Below are 15,594 nucleotides of genomic sequence, written 5' to 3' on the forward strand. Positions count from 1 at the left end.
GCTCCTCCTGAGTGAGAGCTTCTGTCTGGAGCTGGAAGCCCAACCTGCCCACCAAGGTCACGGGGCCTCCTTCCCTGCAGGCCCTTCCCTCGTTCACGCCTGCTACCTCCTCCGGGCAGGGGCAGAGGGTCTCCCCCGTGGGATTCACTCACGACCCGCCTTCCACTCAGAGGAAGTCAGGAGGAATTCATCCAAATGGGCAAATGCAACACTCCAGGAATGTTCCACGGAGCCGGTTTGCCCTATTCAGGCCAAACGTTCCTGGACAAGGGTCCCGGGGGGTGACCCGTGGCCAGGTTCCTTCGCCCACGGGCCTGTATCTTGAGCTCACCGCCCAGCCCCCACGGATGCCCGGTGGCCTCAGAAATGTGCCTCCGTGGGGCTGTGCCAGGAAGCAAGTCCTTCTCCCACAGGACGAGCCACCCTCAATGCTTCAGAAGCACCTGTTTCCTCTGTGGCAGGCTCAGGCCTTGCACCTTCTTGTCTGTCACCGTGAGCCACTGTCTGCCGTGAGCCACTGTCCAAAGTGCCTTTACCCGTGGCTGGAGATCCCCAAGCGGATATGGGGCTGGAGGGTGGGACCAGACCTGGAGGGCAGGGGGTGAGGGGGTCAAATGCCTGATGGGGAGCAGCAGGGGCGGGGTGGGAGGGAGCCTCCTCTCCCTGCACCTCACCCACTCCCCCCCATCCCGCCCGAGGCCCAGCCCTCCACGGGGCAGCAGTGCGTTAACGGTTTCATATCAGGCTTCTGCTTAAGATTTTATCTGAACAAGTGTCACTTCAGCCATGAAAACCGGTCACCACTGAACAGTTCACTCAAGCTTAGTTAAAACGGCAAATCCCATTTATATTGTCTCACAATAAAAGATCTGATCAATTGCTGGGTCAGATCATCTCCAAGTCCCCGTCATCTGAGCCGTGACCTCTGCCCTGTCTGCTCTGCCGTGCCCCTCCCCCAGTCCTCCCAGAGGCCCCACGCTCTGCTGAGCTCTTTGGAGCGACGCAGTGTTCTGTGGGAAGGCCAAAGTCCTGGGCACCTGGCGAGGACCTCAGCCCACAGTGGAAACATCGGTGGGGAGACAGGGGAAGGGGGACGTTGTTGCCCAAAACTAGAGAGCAGCCCTTCTCCTATTTCTTGTCTCCACACACACCAAACAGGACAGACGTCAAAGGAACACATACGCACACAGGTTAAATTCGAATACTTACATAAATGTGGTGACAAGGAGTTTTTAACATCATTTCAGGGACTGGTATAATGTCTCTTGGCGGGGGGAAGGACTGTCTTTGCTGAGGAGAGAGGACCTCCTCTCAAGGGACCCCTAGGCCCCAAGGCCTCCAGGAGGCTGGATGTTGTTCTGAGTAGGACAAAGGGGAGATCTGAGATTTTAGATTCTAAAACAGGAGAGGGGAGCCCCCTGAGGTGGGAGAGGGAAGAGAGGAGAGCCCCTGAGGTGGGGGGAGGGGAAGAAGCCCCCTGAGGTGGAGGAAGGGTGAACGGAGGAGACACAGAAGCCAGCAGGTAGAAGGGCCTGGGTGGTGAGGGGAAGGGCTCCCCACACGAGCTGTCTCAGCTGCTCAGGAAGCCTCACCAGGGAGAAGCACAGAGGAGGGCTGAGACTCACTATGAGGGGCAGGAGGGGCCCTGAGGCTCCTGGAAATTGGGCCGACTCGGGCAGGACCATTTGCTGGGGAGCCCGGAGGATGTGCCCCCATGCTTCCAGGGACCGGGAGGTCCACTTGGCATCCGGATCACACCTCAACCAAAGGTGGGGTCCTGGTGCCCTTGGCTTGGCAAGGAGGATAGGACATCTGCTGCCCCCGCCGGCCCCGCCTGATTTCTGATGCACAAGCTCTGGGGCGGAAGTGAGGGCCCTTCCCCAAGAGGGGAAATCCTGCCCCACCCTGAGACCCCCTGGATGGCTCTGTTGTTTCCAGAGGGAAAACGAGGGGACTAGTGGGAAACAGGGGGTTTTCCCAGGCCCTTCCGGGCTTCCTCTTCGAAAATAAGCCGCCAGACCTGCACAGCTGCGGCCGGACCCCGAATAACCTCGCCACAAAGGCTGGCAGGCCTCCCAGTTAAAAATAATCTGCAGCCACTTCATCAGGACAGAGCCAAGGGGCCCCCACCCAGAGAAGGCTTCCCTGCCCCCTGGTGTCTATAAGGGCCGTTGGAAGTCAGTGAGCCAAACAGCTACCATATGTAGGGTTCATAGTGCTAGGTGTCCCTCTCAGTTAAACCCTGCAACAGCCTTGAGGTGGGCACCATTATTATCATCTAAGTGATAATGACAAAAGAGGAGGCATATGTGCAGAGAGGGTAATCAACCAGCCCAAGGTTACACAGCAGGGGAATGGCCGAACAGGGACTCAGACTTGGAAAGCCCGGCCAAGTCTGTTGTTCCAGATGTTGCCATTTCCTCCTTCAGAGCCAGGAAAGCAGTGAGGGGTTGAACACTGTTCCCCCATCCCCCCGGGCAAGTTGTCTGTCAGTCTTGTTCTCCTTACCGGAAAAGTCACGTAAGAGGCCGAGGAGGCGGAAGTCTAGGCCCAGAGCCGGCACAGTGCCCCTTCTGTTGTACCCTCCTGGTCAAAGCCATCACAGGCCCGTCCAGACTCAAGGGAAGAGAGACAGACTACCCGTCTCAAGGTAGGTGTAATTGTCCCCATCTTATGGATTAACAGATCGAGGTTCAGAGAGGTGACGGGTCCAGGGACATAAAACTTGTGAGACAGACCCAAGGTTCACACCTGGGATGGTGGCCTGGTCTGTGTGGGTCTGAAGTCTGGAGTCCTCTGCCCCACCACCCTGGCAGAGTGATGGGTCAGGACTGACAGCTCACTTCAACATCTAACCCAGTGGTTCCCAGCCTGGGCTGCAGACTCACCGGGGCAGTTTAAAATCACAGATTCCGGACCCTGCTCCCTGGAGTTAGGCTTTAAATGGTCTGATGTGGAGCCTGGACACTGGAAATTTTTAAAGCACTCCAGTGATTTGCATTGCAGCCAAGGGCGGAGGACACCGTTAAAACCAAACAGGTTCCCTCCCTGCTTGTGGCCTGCATGGAGAACCTTCCCCTGGACATTCCTTCCCTGACCCTGAGCATCTGGCTCCAGCCCTGCCCCTGTCCCACCCTCCAAGTCAGCAGGGAAGAGGAGACTGCCACCCGGCCAGCCAGCTTCCCCCGCACAGGGATGGAGGAGAGACGTCCTGTTCCTGTGCAGGGAGGTGCTGGGACAAGCAGCTACCATCAGAGCAAGTCCAGCCCCAGCGCTGCCGGAGGACAGGGGATACAGGTTCAAATCCCAGCTCTGCCACTAATTGGTTGAGGCTTCTTTCATCTACAAAATGGAGTTAATCATGACCACCAAGCCTACTTCACAGAGGGTTTGCAGGTCTTCAGAGAGGAAATGAATATAAAAACACCATGTGAAGAAGTGCAAGACTTTACATGGAAAACTATAAAACATCATTTAATGACACTCAAGACCTAAATAAATGAAAAGACATCCCATGTCCATGGATCGGAAGACTAAATATCATTACGATTGAAAATTGTTATAAGTGAAAAGGCATCCCATGTCCATGGATTGGAAGACTAAATATTGTTACGATTGAAAATTGTTATAAGTGAAAAGGCATCCCATGTCCATGGATTGGAAGGCTAAATATTGTTACGATTGAAAATTGTTATAAGTGAAAAGGCATCCCATGTCCATGGAGTGGAAGGCTAAATATTGTCACGATTGAAAATTGTTATAAATGAAAAGACATCCCATGTGCATGGATTGGAAGGCTAAATAGTGTTACGATTGAAAATTGTTAATATTGTTAATACTGTGCAAATTGACATTCAGTTTAAACAAATTCTCATGGGCAGGGGGCAGAATCTGAGATGCATATTTTTTCCACATTTTAACATCCCTGAAATCAGTGAATCTTCTCATTAAGGGTATGTCACACTTTAATTGTCACAAGGCCTCTTCAGCTGGGGCCCTCCTCACAGGGTTATGATGAATGAGTCTTCTCAGACCATCCACCCCTCTCCAGGGACTCCATGGGTCTCTCATCCTGGGGCCCACCCATCCCCTGTGCACATGCCAAGGAGAGCTGTGTGTAGGGGGAGGGGTGTGGTATGGGAGGGTTGGGCCCACTGTGTGTGTGTGTGTGTGCCCACATGTGTGAGTCCTCCTGGTGGGGTGCGGTATGGTCAGGACCTGGCTCAGCCCACACCATTGTGTTTTGTCTTTTTTTTTTTTTTAATTTTTAAAACGCTTTTTATTTATTTTTGAGATAGTGTGAGAGAATAAGTGGGGAAGGGGCAGAGAGAAAGGGACAGAAGATCTGAAGCAGGCTCCACACTGAAAGCAGTGAGCCTGGCGCCGGGCTTGAACTCACAGATCGTGAGATCATGACCTGAGCTGAAGTCGGCCGGCCGTTCAACCGACTGAGCCACCCAGGCGCCCCCACACTGTCGTGTTTTGGAACCGGACTCCAAGGAGGCCAAAAATTCTAAAATTGAACCTGCACTTCTAGGTGAAGCTTATTCATCAAGGTAAGAGGCTAGAACAGTGTATTTAATAGTTTGTGAGTTTTTTGATTTATAACTTTTGAATGTGCAGATACAGAGCACGGGGGCTTCCAATTGCCCTGGGCCCTGACAGTGTTCGGGTAAAGTCTGCAAAACCCTGTCCTCCAAAAACACAGCTCAGGAATTGGTACAGGCCGCCCCCTTTGCTGGAATCCCCACCCCCACCCCTCCCCACCCGCTGCTCCCAGGTCGGCCTGGCCAATTCCAGTTTTCTCCTCATGTATTGGCTCAGATTCCTGACTTCCCCCGGGGAGATTTAGGCTCACAGGGGACTTGGGGCCTGCTTCCAGCTCAGCACTCACTCGCCAGCGCGGCTGTGACCGTGTGCAGGCCTGGCTGACTGCAGGAGCCAACGCCCCGAGAGTTCCAGAGCCAGGCGCAGGTGCTGCCCCGGGGGGCTGGCATCACCCGCAGCTCCTCATCCACCTCCGTGCAGTTGCCCAGACACGCTCACCCCGCGTCTGTAACGGGCACACGGATCAGCCAGGCTCTTGTTACAGTGCGGATTCCGAGTCTGTGGGTCTGGAGCAGGGCCTGAGAGTCTTCGTGTCCAACCAGCTCCCGCGTGATCTCAATGGACGGTGCCCGGCTCCGGGGCTCCAGGCTCAGTGCGGCCACGGCTCCCACAGTGTCCTCGGGTGAGACACCTCTTCCTGGGCCTCTGCCCCCATGGGCACCATCTGCCAGGACAGTGACCGAGGAAACACCTTGCAAAAGAAAGAAGGGCCGGAGTACACGGCACTCACCACGTGTCCAACGCTGTGCCACGTGCCTCTCCTGTGCCCACGTCTTTAATCCTCACGACACCCCTCGGAGGTGGTCACAGTCTTCTACCAGCATCCGATGGGGACACTGAGGTCCCGAGACACCTGTTCAAGGTCACATGACGCTGTAAGGCCCTGTGCGGTCGGGCTCTAAAACCCAGCCCTTAACCGACTCGTTACTTGGCCTCTCCAGTGTGAAGCCGGGTGAGGACAGTGAGAAGCTGTGGGACCCATCCCACGCACCCCACGCACCCCACGCACCCCACAACCCCTGAGGCTCCTCTGCAGACACGGCTGAAAACCTCCCTCAGGTGTCCTGTGGCTCTGGGACTCTGGCTTCAGACAGACCAGTATTGCAGCACACTTCCCACCCCGGAGGGGCAGCCTAGGGCCTCCAGAGCGGGGGCTGCGTCTGGGAAAGGCCCCTACTCACAGATCTAGGGCTGTCTCATTTTTTTGTTGTTGTTGTGTTTGTTTTCATGTTTATTTATTTTTGAGAGAGAGAGAGAGAGAGAGAGACAGCGTAGCAGGGAGGGCCAGAGAGAGAGGGATTGTCGGCACAGAGCCCGACGCGGGGCTCGAACTCACGAGCCACAGGATCATGCCCTGAGCCAAAGTCGGACGCTCAATCCACTGAGCCACCCAGGCGCCCCAGGACTGCCTCGTTTTAAAACAGTCCTATCACGTGACACCCCAAGCTCCTCCCCGCCAAGTCCCTTCCTCATTGTATGGTCAAGGTCTGTCTCTCCTCTGGCCTCTCCCCTAAACCATGCGCTCGCACAAACAAGGCCATTTCCCTTTTTCTCTGATCTCCAGCTCAGGGTCTGGGGCACAGAAGGTGCTGAACTGACCCGCGTCCAGTTTCCACGAGACCGGCCAGGGGTGCAGTGGTGGCGTTTCCAGATCTTGCCACCAGAGGGCAGGAGTGCACAGCAGCTGGGGCGCCGGCTGTGCCGCAGGGACAAGGTGGGGCGGGAGGGGTGGATGCCTGGGAGCCCAGGGTCCAGGCCTCAGGCAAAGGGACCGAGGAAGGCCAGGTGGAGCCAGTCTGGGGCGGGGCACATCTCTGCACTTCCCCTGCCCATTCCAGCCTGAGCTCCAGAGACCTCCTTTTCTCTTCCTTCCCTTCCTGCTGCCCTGCTCCTGCCCTCCTCTCTCGACTCTCTCCAGGTTCCTGGGTCAATCTGGACTCTGTGTGACGTTGGGCCACCCACCTCTCTCTCTAAGTCTTAGTTTTCCCATCTGTGAGATGGGAAAATAATGATAACACCCAGCTTTTGTGCATTTCTCTCCCTGGGGATTTGGGACCCTCAGTGCAGGGCTGTCCTTCTGTCCCCATCAGGCCTCCTGCCCCCTCGTGGATGATGCCTCAAGCCCAGGTCTGTGGTGCTGCCTGGGACTGGATGAACTGGGACCATCACTCTTCCTCTAGCCTAGAAGCTGCTGCAGCCGCTCGAGGGCATCAGCTGAGTCTGATCTGTTCATGAACGGACGAGCAGGAGAAATGAATGGATGGGTAAATGTACGAATGAGAGAAAAATTCATGAATTGTTCGGAGCATCTGCAGCAAAGAAATTTTCACACCCACTGCCTGCAGAACCTAACCCTTTCTTTTTTTTTTTATTTTTTTTTTTCTCAACGTTTATTTATTTATTTTTGGGACAGAGAGAGACAGAGCATGAACGGGGGAGGGGCAGCGAGAGAGGGAGACACAGAATCGGAAACAGGCTCCAGGCTCCGAGCCATCAGCCCAGAGCCCAACGCGGGGCTCGAACTCACGCGAGATCACGCGAGATATCGCGAGATCGTGACCTGGCTGAAGTCGGCCACTTAACCGACTGCGCCACCCAGGCGCCCCTAACCCTTTCTTAAGCTTCTTGGAGCCTGGCTTCAAATGGAGTCGACTGAGGGCCTGTCCCCCTTTTGAAGCAGTGACCCTAGGGGACCTGTGGCCTTGGTCTAGGCTGTCCTGGGAAGGCTGGGGATAAGGGTTTTGATAACTGTGAGGCTTTATTCTTTCATCTCCGTTCCGCTGCAGGACCAGCCAGCCAGCTCCAGAGGAAATCAGCGGCCAAAGGGTCAGCCAGAGGGGACCCTAAGATGCCCCAATCCAAACCCCAGGGAGTGGGGGCAATCGTAGGGTCCCCTCTGGCTGTGACGACCCACAGTCAGACTTGCAAGCCGGGTCCAGAACCCGGGTGACTACCGAGCTCCCGTCCTCTCCTTATGCCATGCTGCCTCCTCAGAAAGGGTTTCTGGGCGGGCACGGAAATGAGATGTGTCATAACAGTGGGTTCTCGGTCCCCAGCTGAGCTCATAGCTTTGTTAGAGCCAGGCCTGTCTCTCCTGGCACTGGGGCCCACCTGTAGGGACTTGCCCGTTGCTGACCCAGATTTCCAGGCCACTCTGTCAACACCTCCAGGGCAGGGCAGAGCGTGGCTTCTCAGAGGCCCAAACAGAACCCATGACCAACATCGCAGAGACCCAATGCACCATGGGAGGACATCCACCTGTCCCAGAGGAGTCCAGTTCCACACAGGGCACAAAGGACTGCCGTGGACGTCCTGGCACCTGCCTGGCTCAGCCCCTCCCCACGAGGCTGTCCTCAGGGAGCGAATGAAGAACCCTGTGTTAGGTGCCTCTCCGCGAGTAGGGAGAGGGTAGCTCGTGGACAACCGAGCCACTTGGAGGCACAGAAATCTTAAGGACCCGGATGGAGAGTGCTGTGTGTGTGGGGGGGGGGGGGGGGGCGGGGGGGGCAGTTTCTTCTTTGTGACCCTTCCAGTCCCAGGCCCCCAGCTCTCCTGCCGCCCTGGGATGACTCAGAGCCTCCCCATTTCTGCTGCAACCCCCGCCCCCAACCTCAGCACCGGCCAATTCTCTCAGGATAGCTGATCTTGTTGCCACACAGCCTAGAAAATTCTGCCTCTGGCTTGGGGCTCCAGTAGCTGAGCCAGGATGAGACGTGAGTCATAGGGTTGTGTCAGAGAAGCTACATGCTCAGAAGCTACCAGAGGCTGTCCGGAACCCACAGGCCTCGGAGCCACCAGAGCCACAGCCCCCGCCCCCCTCCGGCAGGGCCCTGCCCCTCTCCTCCCCTCCCTGCTGGCCTCCCTTGGGCCATGATGTCATCTGGCTTCTCTCAGTTCTTCATCAGCCTGCAGTAGTTCGAACAGCCCCACATGGTTAGTGTCCTCGAAGCAGGGTGGGCCCCGACAGTCCACGGCAGTCCCCAGTTATAAGAGCTTTGTCGGGATGGTCGAGACCATGCCCGTGATAATTCTTTTCAGATTTTGCTTGGATTACAAATGCTCCAGTTAAGATTCTTTGTAAAGAATTCTTGGGGCGCCTGGGTGGCTCAGTCGGTTGAGCGTCTGACTTCGGCTCAGGTCATGATCACGCAGTTCACGGGTTCGAGCCCTGCGTCGGGCTCTGTGCTGACAGCTTGGAGCCTGCAGCCTGCTTCGGATTCTGCGTCTCCTTCTCTCTCTGCCCCTCCCCTGCTCGTGCTCTCTCTCTCTCTCTCTCTCTCTCTCTTTCTCAAAAATAAATAAACATTAAAAAAAAAAAAAAGAATTCTTGAGCACCCAAACGGTCCCAGGGGGACCCCGTCTGAGAAACATTCAGGCAGCAGAAGTCAGTGACTGGGAACCAGCCTGGCATCTGGTTACTGCCAGCTGAGAAGTACTGACTCTTCTCTGAGCCTCATCTCCTAACTGACGTTTCCTATAGCTCAGACACCTCTGCCTCTGTGATTCCTCTGACAGTCCCAGGCCCTGTGGCCCATCAGACCCTGGGCTTCAGTGGCTGTGCCCAGAGATGCTGCATGGCAAGCTGGCCACAGGCAGAGTCCTCTCTGAGCAAAGGCTGGGCTGTAGGGACGGGGGCAGGAGCATGCCCAGGGCTGGGGGAGGCCTCGGCCTTACCTCTGTGCCGCACAGTCCTCTCTTGTCCCCGGCGAAGTCTGTGTGGTGGTGGGCTGGGTGCAGAAAAGCTCTGCATTTCCCCGTCAAAGACAGGAAGGGAGTCTGGGCGGCACAGGGGGCTGGCCTCACAGGAGGCCTGGCCTGGGCCCGCAGGTGGATGGCCCACGTACCCGGAAGGGATGCCGGCGCATTCTTCCCGGGTCCTGGCAGACAAGCGCTGACAGTCAGGTGCATTTGCTGTGTCAGCCGCCCTGAAATACAGCCTCAGCTCCCTCCCCGACACCAGTTTTTTAGGAGGAGATTAGGAAAGGGGGACTCACGAGCTATAGCAACCCAGGAGGCCAAGCCCAGAGCTTTCTCCACGCACACACTGCAAGTATAGGCATTCAGACCGGGTGCGTAGAACTCACCTGGCCAAGTGTTTCCTGGAAGAGAGGGCTGGCCCGGGCCCAGGGCTTGACCGGAGGACATCCAGGACACCTGGGCCTCCTGGCTCCCAGACAGGCCTCTGGCCAGCTCAGACCACAGGCATCTCGAATGCCTCTGAGGCTCACAGTCCACCTCTGTGAAACCTGAGAATCAGGCCATGAAATCAGTACGCTTGGACCTCAGCAGAGGGGTGACCGCCTCTGAAAAGAGATAGGGCTGGACCTATGTGCTATCTGCCTCCATTTCCTCTTCCTAACAGCTCCCCAGCATGCAAGATCGGAGTGACCCCTCCTCCCACGGCGCGTCCCGGTGGGACCACAGCTGGCCTGCCCCTCCCCCTCCGCCCCACTGCCTGGCTAAGGGACAGGCTCGTGACTCAAGCGGGCCGGTCAACTGCTCCTCCCTAGAATTTGAAGTTTGAATGAGGGACAGACACAGCAAGTGGACGTAGGGGGCCAATCCTCTGGGGAAGCTAAGAGGCAGCTGCCGGCCCCGAGCGCGCAGGCCCCGGGTCAGATCCTGCAATTCCTGCTGCAAAGCCTCTAGAACTGCCTTGGCTGTTGGCCACGCCCAAGCCTGGTTCTCTCCTCACCTCTGAACTTAGTCTTGTTATGGGCTGAATTGCGTTCCCCCCAATTCATGTATTTAAGTCCGAACCCCCAGTACCTCAGGATACGAGCTTATTTGGAAATGGGGTCCTGGCAGAGGACACGGGCACACAGATAGGGAGAACCCCGCATGAACAGGAAGACAGCATCTATTAACCAAGGAGAGACACCCGGAACGTACTCACCCTCACAGCCCTCCGAAGGAACCAGGCCTGCTGACACCCTGACCTTGAACTTCTGGCCTCCAGAACTGAAAATGTGAGAAGAACCAGATATATTGAAGGCATCCTCCCCAAGACTGCCACATAGGAGTCCTGCCTGAGTCTCCAGGCTGCCAGCCCGCCCTGCAAATGTTGAATTTGCCAACCCCCATAGCCACTGAGGCAACTGCTTAAAATAAATCTCTCTCAGCCTCAGTCTCTGTGTCTCCGGAGAACCCAGACACCGTCTCTCACATTTCTTTCCGATAAATTAACGTTTGCTGAAGTTAACTTAAGTTTCACCTCTTGTAATCAAAAAACCCCTGATACGACAGAATGAGTGATTTTTCTCCTTTGATGGAGTTTTTTTTAAATTTTTTTTTTAATGTTTATTTTTGAGACAGAGAGAGACAGAGCATGAACGGGGGAGGGTCAGAGAGAAAGGGAGACACAGAATCCGAAACAGGCTCCAGGCTCTGAGCCGTCAGCACTGAGCCCGACGTGGGGCTCAAACCCACAGACCGTGAGATCATGACCTGAGCTGAAGTCAGACACTCAACCGACTGAACCATCCAGGCTCCCCTGATGGAATTTTTTTTAATGCTATTTTTTTTTTTTAAAGTCCTCATCTGTAGGGCTAAGAGCTTGTTCGAGCATGGAAACCAAGGCTGGCAACATCCCTCAAATACAGTCCAAGGAGCTTAGTTAATGCAAATCGAGGTTATCTGGCTGCTGGCAAAGGCATCCCATCAAGGAGGTGACAATATGGGCCGTAACAGTCTCATGCCATTAAATATCTAAGTGGTCCAACTCCCACATTCTGATTCCATTTTCACCAAGTGAACTTCTGTTTCCTAGAAACACAAATGCACTAATTACGCCTAGGCAGAAAGTTGGTCTTCACGACGTTCGTGTCTCACTAGGAAAGGCGATGTTGACATTTTATACATCAGTCATGTGAACTGGGTCAGGATGACTCCTTCTTGGAGAGACGGGTCCATCCTGGCAAGTTGACAAGTCTGGTTCTGAGCCCGCAAGACTGGCACCCTGGCCGCTGCAGTAGCCTGTCTGGGAGGGAAGCATGCCTGTCTGTTCCGGCTGGGCACCGGCCCTCCCTGACCCGCCCACATTGGCTCTTCGCTGAATGTTCCTTCCCACCACAGGATGAGTTTAAAGATGGGTTTTGTAGAGGGTCCAGGCATGTGCCACACAGGCTGCCTTTTACTGCTACGGTGCAGTCAGAGATGAATCTTAATGGAACTTTTAATAAATCGGCTCTCCCCCAGCAGTCTCCCCCAAGGGACAGAGCCCCCTGGTCTCTAGGCTCCCCCGAGGAAAGGCCGCCATGATTTTTAACCATTTGCCACTGGGTGGCTTCCTCCAGAGTGACACTCCCTTGAGCCTTGGACTGTCTGTCTCTTTTCCTTCCTGTTACATGACCCTATGCCCACTGGCCTCTCCTCCCCAACTCCAGGACCTTTGCTTAGCCTCACCTTGGGTTGCAGGGCCAACAACCCACCTTGACCAGGAGCCATCATGGAGGGCCGTGGACAAACAGCTTCTGCTCCAAAGCAGAGCACACCCTCAGCCCCGACCCAGGGAGGCACGGCTTCTGCTGCTTTGGTGCCAGGACACTGCCTGCCGTGCCCAGCGAGTCCCTCCCACACCTCCGTCTCTCCTGTCTTCTCTCCCTTCCTTCTGCTCCTGCAGGGCTGGGGGCTTCACTACTCACTATCTCCCTCCTGCTTCCTCAGGCTCGCTCATCTAGGATGTGCCCTGACCGGACAGCCTGAGGCCTGGCCTCGGAGGGCAGCCCCACCAGCTCACCCTGCCCTCGTCAGAGCCCCAGTTTCTGTGTGCTCTGTCCTGGCCAGCCTGTCATACCTACTTCTCAGCCTGGCCTGGCAGTCACCTGGAGCTCTGCCCTGAACCCTGGCTTCTCACTCAAGCCCTGCCTCTGCTTGATTCAGAACCTTGGCTCCAAAGCCCAACTCCAGTCCTGCCTCCGATGACCGGGCTGGGCATCGGTCCCAGGCAGGCTGATGGGAGGACAGCTGAAGCACTGGTTCCCCGTGCAATGACAGATTGGGTTGTTGTGTCACCCACGGTTTCCCTGCCCCTGGAGGATGACGGGGCCGCAAAGACAAAGAGACAACAGCAAGTGAGAGTTCACGGACTGTTTGGAAGCAAATGGAGGCAAGATGACTGATGTGATAGCACCGAAGTTTCACATGAGGGCCTGCAGAGGAAGACGGGAGCGACAAGGTCAAGGGTACTCCACAGAACAGGTGACGACTCTCAAAGCACTTGGAGCGGGTGGAACCACAGAAGCCTGGTATGGGAAAGAGGGGAGTGGTGGAAAGTCTTTATTCGGGGAGCTGGACCCCCAGTGAGTATCCCCTGCCATGTAGTGAGGAGACATCCCCTCCTGTCCACGGGAGGCCATGGAAAGAGTCTCTGGAGAAAACTGAGCCCAAGAGGCCCAGGCTTGGAAACGGGCTGGGAGGGCAACAGGGGGGAGGGGGGACAGACTGGGAGCACGCCCAGGTCCCAGGATCAACCTGGCCAGCCCTTGGCCCCTCCCTCTGCTTCGCCCCCTCTAGCAGACGCCATCCAGGTTCCGCACAGATGCCCCGGGTCCCTTGGACTCCTTCTGGATGCCCCTCCCGGGCGTCTGCTCCTTGCGCTTCCCAGGGCTTGCCCAGCAGCTCACCTGGGCTCCCGAAGCCACTTGATGGGCATTCGCTCAGTCCCCAGGGTGGCCCTTGGCCAGTGACTAGCTGGTGATCCAGAAACTTCCCTCTGAGCCAACTCAGCTGGAGTGAGCACAACCCCGTCACTGTGGCTTGGATCTCAAAGAGCTGAAGTGCTCCCTAAGGGCTCAAGAGCTATGACCACCAAGGCCATCATCCCTGATCCCACATGCTTACTTCTTTACACATGTCACTTCCTCTTCTCAGGGGGCCACCTTCTCTTTTAAAGTGGGTTACTTCTGACAGCAGTGAGATGATCTGTTCTGGCCCCTGTTACAGTCCAGCAGCACCTTACTAGGAGCTCATTTTATGGCTTCTCTTCTCCACGAGACTGTCCCTTCGCTTCCCTCCGTATGTCCAGCCCGCCCCCACCTCCTTGCTGTCCCCATTCTGAAAAGCCTCCAGTGAACACCACGCTCCATCTCCTAGGTCCCAGCCCAGCCCCCCAGCAAGATAGGCATATAGACAACATGCCACAGTGCTTGGCGCAAGTAGCTGTTCTAGAATGATGTGCTGAGTGCATAGATACGTGGGTAGAAAGCTACCTTTGGGGTTTCACAAGCACCATACCTTAGTTTCCCTGATCTCTGGGGACCTTTAACCTCAGTGCCCCCTGGCTTCCAGGGCATTGCCCAAGTTGGTCTGATCACTAATGTTACCGCAATGGCACACCTTCCCAACCCCATCCTTCACTGTGTAAGTGTCCTGCACCCTCAGGGCCTCCTTCTCATCCAACATGCCCCGAGCCCACATCCATTCCCGGCCTGGCAATCACTTGCTGCTCCCTGTCTGCCTGACATGGGCGAAAACCTCTTCCCTTGGCTCAGCCTATTGTCTGGTAGAAGAGAATACACAGATAATCACATTTAAAAGCACATTTCTAATCACGTGGCTAGCTTCTAGAAAGTCAGGGGGTGCTACTGAAAAGCTTTGGGGGTCAGGCAGGAAGACTTGAATTTGGGACCAGTGGGGCGCTTGGGTGGCTCAGTCGGTTAGGCGTCCGACTTCGGCTCAGGTCATGATCTCACGGTTTGTGGGTTCAAGTCCCGTGTGGGGCTTTGTGCTGACAGCTCGGAGCCTGGAGCCTGCTTCCGATTCTGTGTCTCCCTCTCTCTGTTCCTCCCCTGCTCGCGCTCTGTCTCTCTCTCAAAAATAAATAAACATCAAAAATTTTTGAATTTAGGATCAGTCCTCCCCCCCCCCCCCCCCCCCCCCGCCACACACACACACAAACTGTGTGGTTTCAGGTCAATAACCTCTCTGCCTCCATCAGGTCCTCAACTGGGTTGAGGATAACCTGATAACCTGCAGGGTTATCCTGCAGATCAAAGATAATCCATACAGGCTAAGCGCTCAGCATAACTACCGCACTGAGGGGGCCTTGAAAGTGGCAGGGATTTTTAAGAGTTGCCACACTCTTGCAGGTGGCATCGTATGGGATGTGACCCCAGACAACCAGCCATGGGGCTGATATGCAGGCGACATCTCAATTTCAGACACTCACCAATGTCCCTGTCATCGTCCCATGTCCACCTCAAACATGCACTCTTTACTTGTGGGGTGACCTTGGGCAGCTCTGGGATCCCCTCTGGGCCTCAGGTCCCTCCCCGGGAACCACAGAGTCACAATAGTGATGAGGTCTCAGAGATCTTGGACCAGGGAAGCTGTTTCCACACGGGACAGGTCTCTGCCAGTTTTGGTGCCAGCGCTGGGGGCCCGGAGGGTGGGCCCTCCAAGGAGGTTCAAGCGCAGAAGTCTCAGGAACGCCGACAAGGCAGCTGGGAGAACTTTGGGGCACTGTGGCCCCCGCGGTTTCCTTGTGGTTTCTCTCACTGACACACGACACGGGCTGCTGCATGAGACCCTCCACTCTGCCTGCTGAGGTCGTCTCCCAGGACAGGACCGAGGAGCTGACGTCACCAAGAGGCCACAGGATACAGCAGGCAGTCCTGCCCCGCCACGTCCTGGCTGGGAGACACTGAGCAAGTGAACTCAACCTCTCTGCAAAATAAAACAAGCAATTCCTGCCGTGCAATTCTTGTTCAGGGGATTAGCAACGCGGTCTGTAGTGAGGAACACAGCACCTTGCACAAAGATGCTCAGAAACAGTAGCCGATGTTCCCTCACCCAAGAAACAGCGTAACTAAGAAACAAAAGCCTCCCACGCAGGCCACAGACTCACCCTGATCCACCCAGAATGGGGGCCGCCTTAACTATCTCCTTCCTCTAGCGAATCCTGCCTGGACAACGCTTAGGATCCGCGGGTGAAAACCAGGGGCTCACACAACCCCCAGGCAAAGGTCGCTGGCTTCTGGGAGCCAA

At 55.9% G+C, this 15,594-nt stretch overlaps 2 long non-coding RNA genes across 4 annotated transcripts; one reads left to right on the top strand and one right to left on the bottom strand.

Annotated features, from left to right (window-relative positions):
- Positions 1 to 654: 654 nt before the first annotated feature.
- On the top strand, positions 655 to 7,866 carry LOC147582218 (uncharacterized). 2 transcript variants are annotated; one of them, XR_015248853.1, is made up of 4 exons: positions 655 to 1,215; positions 1,301 to 2,650; positions 6,699 to 6,872; positions 7,395 to 7,866. It is a non-coding gene; the product is annotated as an uncharacterized LOC147582218 (long non-coding RNA). The 2 variants fall into 2 exon arrangements; XR_015248852.1 differs by having other exon boundaries at positions 1,301 to 6,872.
- On the bottom strand, positions 3,882 to 15,268 carry LOC147582219 (uncharacterized). 2 transcript variants are annotated; one of them, XR_015248855.1, is made up of 5 exons: positions 14,826 to 15,268; positions 10,505 to 10,569; positions 9,693 to 9,911; positions 9,283 to 9,485; positions 3,882 to 5,299 (listed from the first exon to the last, which is right to left on the bottom strand). It is a non-coding gene; the product is annotated as an uncharacterized LOC147582219 (long non-coding RNA). The 2 variants fall into 2 exon arrangements; XR_015248854.1 differs by having other exon boundaries at positions 3,882 to 5,461.
- Positions 15,269 to 15,594: the final 326 nt, after the last annotated feature.

This window comes from Puma concolor, chromosome A3, assembly GCF_028749965.1.
Source record: "Puma concolor isolate L17-30 chromosome A3, mPumCon1.1.hap2, whole genome shotgun sequence".
NCBI classification, from domain to species: Eukaryota; Metazoa; Chordata; class Mammalia; order Carnivora; family Felidae; genus Puma; species Puma concolor.